The sequence below is a fragment of the Colobus angolensis genome, unplaced genomic scaffold (genome assembly GCF_000951035.1).
Source record: "Colobus angolensis palliatus isolate OR3802 unplaced genomic scaffold, Cang.pa_1.0 Scaffold345, whole genome shotgun sequence".
In the NCBI taxonomy this organism is placed as follows: Eukaryota; Metazoa; Chordata; class Mammalia; order Primates; family Cercopithecidae; genus Colobus; species Colobus angolensis.
The window spans coordinates 950955-961324 of NW_012116766.1; the positions used below are offsets into that span (position 1 = coordinate 950955).

General features: G+C 39.4%; 1 pseudogene across 1 annotated transcript; it reads right to left on the reverse strand.

Moving 5' to 3' along the window:
* Nucleotides 1–7927: 7927 nt before the first annotated feature.
* LOC105519347 lies at nt 7928–9735 on the reverse strand (annotated as a pseudogene). Its single transcript, XR_001002949.1, has one exon. The product of XR_001002949.1 is annotated as a phenylalanine--tRNA ligase alpha subunit pseudogene (transcript).
* Between the last annotated feature and the right edge of the window lie 635 nt (nt 9736–10370).

Below are 10370 nucleotides of genomic sequence, written 5' to 3' on the forward strand. Positions count from 1 at the left end.
ATAAAGTTTCATCAATAGACGAACTTTGAGGACATCATACTAAATGAACTAACCCAGTCACACACAGACAAATGCTGTATGACTCCATTTACATGAGGTATACATAGTAGTCAAACTCACAGAAACAGAAAGTAGAATGGTGGTTGGCAGGGGAGATGGGGAAGGAGAAAGGGGAAGTTGTTTAATGGATATAGAGTTTCAATTCTGCAAAATTAAAAAGTTCTGGAGATTGGTTGCCCAACAATGTGACTATCCTTAACTCTACTGAAAATGGTGAAAATGGGAAATTTCATTATATGTAATTTACCTCAATTAAAAAGGAAAAAATGTCAAAAAATACTTAGAAATTAGGTCTAAGAAAAGATTAAAGGAAGATGAGTCCTTCTAGTAAGGACAATAAAGGATGAACCAATTTGATCTTTTCCAATATTGCATAAAGATGTCATTATTGATACCTGTGACATGAGAATATTACCCCCACAGTGATTTATTGAAAGTCTGGTTGTAGTGATGCACAAGTTTAATACTTATAATTGGGCTTTTCCTTATTGCATTGATAAGACACAAGCAATACAGACCCAGACATGTAACCAATAGGAATAAGGTCAGAAATATACCCACCAATTATATGCATTACAAATATCTTCTCATTCTATAATCTTCTCATTCAGTATAAGTTCTAAAATAAATATAAGTTACAGAGTAAGGGAGTAAAAACATATGAGCTATATGTTCAAAATAGGTGAAACTGATGGAAATGGTTCCTGCACCTAAATCAGCCTGCTGTACCACACCACTCTTTCCATATAGAACTTTTCCAAGTTACAGTAATATTTACTGCAGAGGAAACTATTAGACTTACTTACATACATTTGTCTAAACAAACTGAGTCCTTTGTGTTGACCTCCTCTTCTCTTAATCACTCTCTCCTCTGAGTACACCATTGGAGTAAGGTTCATAGTTAGTGAGAGAGAAAGAGAGCAAACTTTAATAACAGGCTGCCTTGGTTATGCTGATGCCTGAACCAGAATATGTTTCTACCTATTCCCCAGTATTTTTAGTGAGGTGAATTTTTGAAAGAGGTGAGACAATGAGGAAATTAAACTACATGGCTTAGTGCTTGCATTGACTTTGACCAAGGTTATTGGAAGAACAGCAGGTAAGTGCTGTAACTAGACATTCTCTCTAGCACACACACCCATGAGAATGTTACCTAATCTTTCTTCTGTGACATAAATCCTTCTCACCTTTTTTCTAGCCTTTCCACCAAATGGAGCTAATCAATTACTCTTTCTAATTACTCCAATTATGCTTCCTTTGATTTACATGTATTATTTTAATGATAATCTCATTAGCATAACAGTGAGCATCTTATTTGCAGTATAACCAAAAATGGTGCATGTATATTTTCACTGTTAATGAGATGTTAACTCTATTTGGCTCAATTTTTACTATGTTTTCAGTTCATTTCATATTTGTGACTGTAAAAATATAAACATTCCACAGCTTCCACTTTCTTATTTGGCCTGTTTATTCTCAAGGTTTTATTTACTTGTATGTCTTCCCAAAATCAATGCCTTCTCATATTCTATTTCCACTAAGAAATCTTGATAATGTCTACTTCTTCAATACAAAGGATCACTCTTCTAATCAGAACTGTCTACTCATCTTATCAAACGATTTTTGACTTACAGATAGATGTACAGTCTTGAGAACTGCACAGAACTTGAAGACAGTAGACATCCTGAACATTATTACCTGCTACAGGCATTACAAATGCTAGACAGAGTGAATCGGCAGAGGGGTAATAAAGAGTTTCCTAAAAGCCCATGACATGGTCTTTTAGCCAAATTATCCTTTTTAAAGTGCTTTACTACCTAACATTTCTTCCTGTACAAATCGTCTACAATTAACACTGCCCCAAGCTATTTTCCTATAAGTTTATACATTCCCCAACAGTGATCCATTTGGTATACTAGCCACATTTATGGATGCATAAGCAAGTAATTGAAAACCCATAGCACTTTAAGCCAGGTTGTTTCTTTGAATAAAAAAAAAATCAAGACCATGAACAGAAAATAATATATATTTGTTCATATAGAAGCAGTCTTAAAATAATTAAATATAAATTATCATTCCATAATTTTATCAAAGGATACATCTATCTTGGTTCTGACACTATTTAAAGTCCCAAATTCCAAATTCCCCACGTCCTTTGGGATTTCCTTTGAAGATAGAATTTTTTTTAAGAACTGTTTTGCAAAAAAGACTAGAATTTAGGATATGAAAAAATATTTGTATTATCTTAAAGAAACAAGCTTGTTCAAGGCTTTGAATGCAAATCTGCTCTTAGTCTCTTAGCATGTAACCCACAGGGACATAAATAGCAGTGGTGTATTTCATTTTCAGGCCCAGTCATGGTTCAGCCTCCTTAAGGTAATGCTCTGGACGTTGACAGGAGGCTTTAAATCTTTGGTTGGCTTATAAATTGCAACAGGGAACCTTTCATGATGTCCGGGATCCCAGAAGTGAGACGCCAGTAACTAATCCCTGAGTCACTGGGCTCCTTTAACCTGGTCTCTTCACACTTGTTTCCATATTTCATCTTCTCTGAGCTGAGTTTGCTTTATGATTTTCATTAAGTGTGAGGAAATCAGTGTGGCAGATGGAAGGAACTCAAGCTGTTCTGTACCAAATGCTAAATTTCTACCAATATTTATTTTGTTTGCCATAGTAAAATCCCCAACATGCCGTTTCTTAGTAGGTCGAGTAAGCCTTATCACTTGCCAGTTTAAGTAACAGCAGATGCAGTATTCCCTTACAGAAGATGAAGAAAGGGCCTCCATGTTTGGTTTTTAATATTAAGGACAACATAGTTTATGGCATACAGCAATCTGAAAGAGAAAGTACTTTAAACATAGTGCCTACTACAAAGGCCAAAGCTTTGCTTGTGTCTCCATGGTTAGAGACGTGGCTGAGACCCTTACACTGACGGCAGCTGTGAGTGATGTGAGGGGCACTGATATTGGAGTCAGAGATTCTCAACTCCAGTTCTGACTCTGCCAGCCTGTTACCCCAAATTACCAATAGCTTCTCACAACCTGAGTTGCTGCAATAGTAAAGTCAAAATAAGGCAAACCTCAAAGGAGTTAATTAGAAATAAGTAAGATTATGAATAAAGATCCGTTTGTAGGCTAAAGAGCATCTTATTGTGGGTTATGATCTTTCTGTTACAAGGTTGTAATATTTTTTGGCCTATTTTGTTTACTTAACATTATTAAATTATGTCATTTCTATCATATTGATTTTTAACTTTTTAACATATTTTTTTGTGTCTGACTTGATGCCAAAAATCCAACTGGGAACTAAAATATTTAGTCAATAATCCGGATTGCAGAGCACATACACGTATCATCACTTATATACAAAATAGCTACACTTCTGACAGATTTTTAAATTGCTGTTTAGCATTATGGAGAACCAGACTAAGAAGCTCTTTGTAAACTGTACCTTGTAACCTCAGCAATCTAGGAGCTAAGTTATCAGACATCAAAATTATGTGCAGTTTTATACCAGAGTCCTTTTTAAAAATCTAAGCACAAATGGTTCAGAGTCTTTGTCCAAATAAATAGCCATCATGTCTCTCTATACATGAATTTATATATAAATGTACTACTAAAGTGATAGAGAGAACTATAACTATAAATATGAAGTAATGAGATAATGATATGTACTCTAAAAATATGAACACATACACATATGTACTGGATATAGATGATTACATACACATACTCATTGTATACATATATATATGAATATAGATACATATATAGTGTGTACACACACACACACACACACATCTGCATGAGACCAATGCCAGGTCTCTATTCCAGAACAATTGTGTTAGAATATATAGGGTGGAGCTGCAGCACTAGTGCATATTAAAAGCTCCCCACGTGATTTTCACAAGCACTAGGAACCACTGCTCCATATCTATATCTGAAGTCCTCTGTGTATCCTATATTCAGTATGAACTTATATTATACTGGCCCATGTGTTTCCATCTAGACTCGAAGGACAATACTAATGGTAACATTAAAAGTCTTCATCTGCTGTGACTAATTCATCGAACTCCTTGCTTTTCACCTTGATTGTGAAGCCTCCCCAGCCACATGCAACTGTAAGTCCATTAAACACTTTTCCCTGTGTAAATTACCCAGTCTCAGGTATGTGTTTTTCTGCAGCATGAAAATGGACTAATACAATAGGTTTGGGTGGGACCTGAGATTCTGTATTTTTAACCAGCTACCAGGTAATGCCAGTATTTAAGGCTGTGGACAGCTTTTGAGTGGCAAGGCTGCCAAAAAAAAAAAAAAAAAGAAGAAGAAGAAGAAGTAGTAAATCAGAATTTATAACTTTCTGGAAAAAAAAAATCTTGACTACACAGGCTTTCTAAAACAAAACATTTAAGAAATAATATACAGAGTATGAACTAGAAACTTAAAAAGCAGAGACAACGTAGTATCTGGCTTTTGAACAATGATCCTGTTTGCCTAATGGCATTCCAAAGTATTTTCATGTTCTTCTGTTGCTCTAACTACACTTCAGTAATTAGTAAATATTATAGGCATGCTGAGATTTGCTGCCTGGTCCAGTAGTCAATCATTCAAGCATCTATAAGAAAAAACAAGCATGTTAATGCATTTTAATACATTTCTGTGATTTGTAGTTTCATAAATGTTGTTCTAACCGTATTCCTCACAGTTAGCAAAACAGGAATGCAGTAATTCTTTTATTTCAACATATAGTTCATCATTAATCTTGAGACTCTATTATAAAAGACTGCACCCCATGAAATTAATCAATATGCTGCACGTTTTTATTCTGCTTCTTTTTGTCCTGTCATGGCTAAATTCAAGAAACTGAAATACCCGTTTCCATAAAAATCTGAAATTTTTTTACTTTGACAGAACATGCAAAGTTAGGTTTTGCAGAGTTTTCTTTTACTCAAGTCAGAAAGACCCAACTATGCTGTACCTCTTCCTTTCTACCGCTTTGAAGCAGACTAATTCTATGAAACAGAAGCTGTGGCATGAGAGGACTATTTAATTCCCAGCTCTTTTATTTAGGGGTCTAGTCTGGCCTGAGCTAGTCACTGAAATGTCTCTGGGCCTCAGTTTCCTTATATAAAATGAGATAATTAATATTAATAATACCAACATTATTTATTGTTACCATTATAACTATAGGATGTGAGCTAATACATACATTTGAGTCAGAAAACTTTGTAAGTGAAGTTATGAATCCTCATATGAGACACAAATATGGATCATTTCTTCTCCTTTCTTTCTCTAACTTAAATGTGGCTTGGCAGCTGGGAGTCTAGGTTGGATACAGGGATAAAATTTATAATTATTTCAGCCTCTGCCAATCAGTTTTACTCTTTGCATTTAGCTCACAAGATGGAACATCTCAGAAAGGCAGGAGCGATGTTATTTACCATGTGGTGACAGTGCTCAGCACAACACCTGGCTTGTGGGAAGCCCCATGAATGCCAATTAAATATACAAACAAAAATCATTTGTCTATTATACATTTGGTTTTTTCTAAGTTTAAAAGATGCAAAACTCTGTTCAGTAATTTGGAATTGAAACAGTACTTTTTAGTTTGAATTCTGCATGATGACAATAAACATGTTAACACATATTCAATCACAAATTCATTTTGGTCTTCCTATTAAACATTCCTATTAAAATGAAAGTCAGCATTCATTAGCAGTTCTAAATCTTTTACAATATAAAGGCAATGGAAACCTTAAATAGCCAATGCTGTGATGTTTACTTGGGAAAGAATCACGTCTCACTCTGCCCTCTCCTTGCCCCCTCTCTCTTGCCCCATACTCCATCCACCTGCAACAAATACCCCATCACTACCTTTCAGACCTCGGAAGCTTACACAGTCCCAGAAAGGTATGTGGGGTCATGGCTCATACAGGCTCCCTTGCACTCCAAAACTACTGAAAAGATTGGAACTTCTTAGGCAGCATGAGAAGATGATGATGAAGACTTAGAGTCCCAGACACTAAAAATAAATACCTAAAACTGTCAGTCTAGAACTTGCAGCGGTCTAGTATGTGACTATGAGAAAGAACAGAAGTTCTGGAAAAGAAAACATGCGTAATTAAAGGATCTTATGCAACACAACCCCCCCTGATCGCAGTCTTTCTACAATACCTCTGGCCTCAATTATTTCTGAATTAAGAATTAAGAAAGGAAAAGAAACTTTGTTTATGCTTGATGTTCTTTCCCAACCCCCCAATTTGTTTGTTGGTTTTACTGATTTTAGAAAAGTTTCTTTCCATAAACACTGATCCTTAGGAATCTAATTAAATCACGAATTAAAGAATTAAAATGACTCAGCAGTGTGACAATAAAATATTATCTATGAGTCAAGATATAATGTATCTTCATACATTCCACGTATTGCTCTGACCTGTCTGAAATGTAAAAAGAAGGCTTTGAAAGAGATCAACTGGCAAAAGTATTGAAAATAATTTTGCCATCAGATAAAGTTAAATACTGTTAAAACTAAATAGTTTTAACTGTATAATGGGGCCAATTCTGATCCCAGGATAAGCTAGGAATCTTTGGAAACTCTGCTTTTTATTCCAGATAAGTGAAGTGTTTTATTCCCCTGTCTCCTCCAGGGCATATTCTGGAGTGCTTGTAAGAATGGCTTATATCTGATCATTCTCTTGAAAATAGAAGTAAATAGAAATTTTGGACCACATACCTTATTAACTCTTAAAAATTATGAAATAGTTTGGCAAAATCCATGAAAAGATGGTCAATGAGAGAGGACTGGTTTAACGTGCTAGATCTTGATACACAGAGACTTTAGATATACCTTAAGAGTCAAAAAGGCTCTTTTCCTAAATGGTTCTTTACGAATGTTCTCAAACGAAAGTCCCTTTCTCAATACTCTGTATGGATCTTTTCTAAAAAAGATAAAACAAACAAACCATGAAAAACCAGCAGACATTTCTGTACACTGTCTAGTCAAATATATGAGTTTCATTCACATTGCTATAATAATCTCATTTTCTCTTTGTATTAAGCACTCATAAAAGACAAGCTAAGAAAGGCTAATTGGGAATATTGATGAGTAGGAAATATGCCTAGAGGTCTGCGTCTCTGGGATGATATCTGATAACCAGAATATTTAAGCAACATACAGTGAAGTCATCAGCATGCAGAAAATTGAGAGCTACCTGGGAAAACTGTACTTGGGACAGGGGGCAAAACAGAGAGTTTCATTCAAGAGAAGAGACTCTTATTGGTTATTATAAAAACTACCAACAAAAGCACTTGATATAACAGCATCTAAGAAATATTTTGGGATTCAACTTCATAGATCAATCATTTATTCATTAATATTCTTGACTAAAATAAAGAGATAATATTTTTGAGATAAAAAAGGAATAAAGTATTTGAATCAAAAGCTAGCCTTTGTTGCAGTATTAATGGAAGTCACCTACTGGCATCAGACAGTATTACCAGAGAATGAGACACAGTTACTGGGAGAGGTATCATGATGACACACTTATTGCAATGACAGTTGGAATTTTGTAAAACTTCTAGCCTTATAAGTTTTTATGGACATAAGCTTGGTCATATTTATCCTATTTTATTTGAGGGGATGATTAAATGCTAAAGAAATCAAAATAGCCACAAGGAACTTGTAGTTTCTAAATAGTTTAGGTGACATTCTCATTATCTCATCATCTGTTCAAACAAAAACTTATTTTGAGAACATCACAGTGGATATTTTATGTACTTCAGATGCCTTGAAATTTTCCCTTTTAGATACAGAATGTCAAATAGCATTATAAGCATGCAATTTATACCATAATCTTTTTTTTTGGGGGGGGGGCAACTGCCCACTTTATTAGACAGTAGGTGGCCCACAGGTCTCCTCAGGACCCACCCTCACAGTGGGCACACCACACAGGACAACAGAAGGAACCTGCTATCTGGTCCTCTGTCCCTGGGATTCTGGTTCTGGGACAGGTGGGAAAGAGGAAGGTGGGGGCTGGCCTCACAGAGGCCTCATAAATACAAGGTCACTGGCCAGGGATGCAAAGGAGTGCAGCAGCAGGGACTCGGGGAGGATGAGCTGTCCTAGACTGGCCCATGTCACGCAGCCTCCTGTGTGGGAGGGGGCCTCGGCTCAGCATCCAGGCGGCACAGGGGACTGTCGTACACTATCTGCAGGTTCACCTTGTGGCCCACCAGGTCCCGGATGTTGTTGATGCCATATTTGATCATTGTTGGGAGCTCCAGGGAGAGGCCCCAGGCAATGACCGACACATTCTCGGGAAGCCCCATGGGCAGCAGCATCTCCGGACGGGAGACCCCCGAGTTTCCGACCTCCACCCACTTCTTCAGGCCTTGGTGGTAGCTGAACACCTCCATGCTGGGCTCTGTGTATGGGTTGTAGGCTGGCTTGAAGTGGAGTTGCGTGATACCCAGCTTGGTGAAGAACTCCCGCAGAACGCCCATGAGGTGGCCCAGGGGGAGGCCGTGATCCGCCACCACACCCTCGATCTGGTGGAACTCAGCCAGGTGCGTGGCGTCCAGGGTCTCATTCCGGAATACGCGGTCGATGGAGAAGTACTTGACCGGCGTGAAGGGCTTCTTTTGCGCAAGGCGATAGAGTGCACGGGCGCTGGCTGATGTGGTGTGGGTACGCAGTAGGTTTTTCCCGGCCTCATCCAGCTTCCAGGTATACTTGTACCCCTGTGAGCCGTAGCCGCCCTGAGAGTGGGTCCGCTTGACCCGCTGGACGTAGTCCATTGGGAGCTGCAGGGCCTCAGCTGGATCTCGAAGGAAGAAGGTGTCATGTTGGTCACGGGCTGGGTGCTGCTGGGGCTGGAAGAGGGCGTCAAAGTTCCAGAAGGAGCTCTCAATGAAGTTATCGGTCGGCATCTCGGTGAACTCCATCTCCAGGAAGATCTGTCGGAACTGGGAGCGGACCTTGAGCAGGGGGTGAAGGTGGCCGCTGTCGGGGAGGACACCGTGGGCCAAGAAGTTGTAGGGCTTGAAGGGCCGGTCCCGCCAAGTGCCACTAGAGATCATCTCTGGGCTCAGCTCTGTCTCTTGCTTGAAGATGCTGGTACTAAAGGCACTGCCTTTGCTCACCCAGTAGGTCTTCAGGATCACTTCAGCCAACAGCTTCCTCTTCCTCAGCTCGCTCCTCTCCTTCTCCCCCAGCTTCTCAGCCTGTCCCCCCTGGACCAGCTGGAGCTGCCGCTGCACCTCGTCCTCCATGCTGTCCACCACTCGGAACACCCGGGGCCCGTCGGCTGCACTCTTGTCCACCCGGATCCACTTGTTGGACATGGCCTTGCTGAAGCCCACTTTGCCACTGGGCAGTCGCATAAGCTCGCTCTGGGCCAGGCCCTCCGGGGGGATGCTTCGAAACACACGGGCCTCATGGCTGCCCTCCCGGGCAATCTCCTCACCCTCCGCAGTAAGCTCCCAGCGCTTGGTGGACCGAAGTTCAGCCTCGATGACCTCGCCCAGCGCCTGAAGGCTCTTCACGGCGCCCACCACCGCCTGGTGCTCCATGCCCAGCTCAGCCACCAGCTCCGCGCTGTCCAGGCCTCCATCGGATGCCTCCAGCCGCCGGAGCAGCAGTTCCGCCACCGGACCATCCGCCATGGCTGCTTCCAGTGTCTATACCATAATCTTTAAAATGAGTATAAGCATGTCCAATTGTAATTGGAAAAACCTAAGCAAGCAATAACACCAAGTTTCAACTTCTAAAGTGATTTTGTAGGAACAGTATGGATTGCTCAAATTCTCCTGATTTCTTTTTAACAATTCAAATTGGCTTTTTCTTTCATATATCTTTTGTTCTGATCATGAGTTTGGAGTCAAACTACTTTAGCTCTAAACGTGACTCCACTGACTATTTACTATGTGATTTGACTTCATTGTGCCTCAGTTTCCACATCTGTAAAATAGGAATAAGTATTGGTATCTGTTGGGAGACAGTTGTTTAGAAGTCTCTCATTTTTCTGCATATGTTCTGGAGAGAGGTACTGACTACTTCTGCTGTGGATCATATTTTTAAGGACATATGAATCGATAAGAGCCTTGGAAAATAGAGATAGTGTGTCCCTCCCAAGAAATAATGCTTATTGCCTGCTATAGAAGTTTTGATTTCCTTACACTCAGAGTTTGTATTCTGTAGTTCTACCCATTGTATTAACAAATATAACCTGATAATTTGACTTTATTCTATAGGAAGTGGAGCTGAGAGAGCTGAGACAAGAAAATGCAGATACTTTGGAAACTGCTACTGCT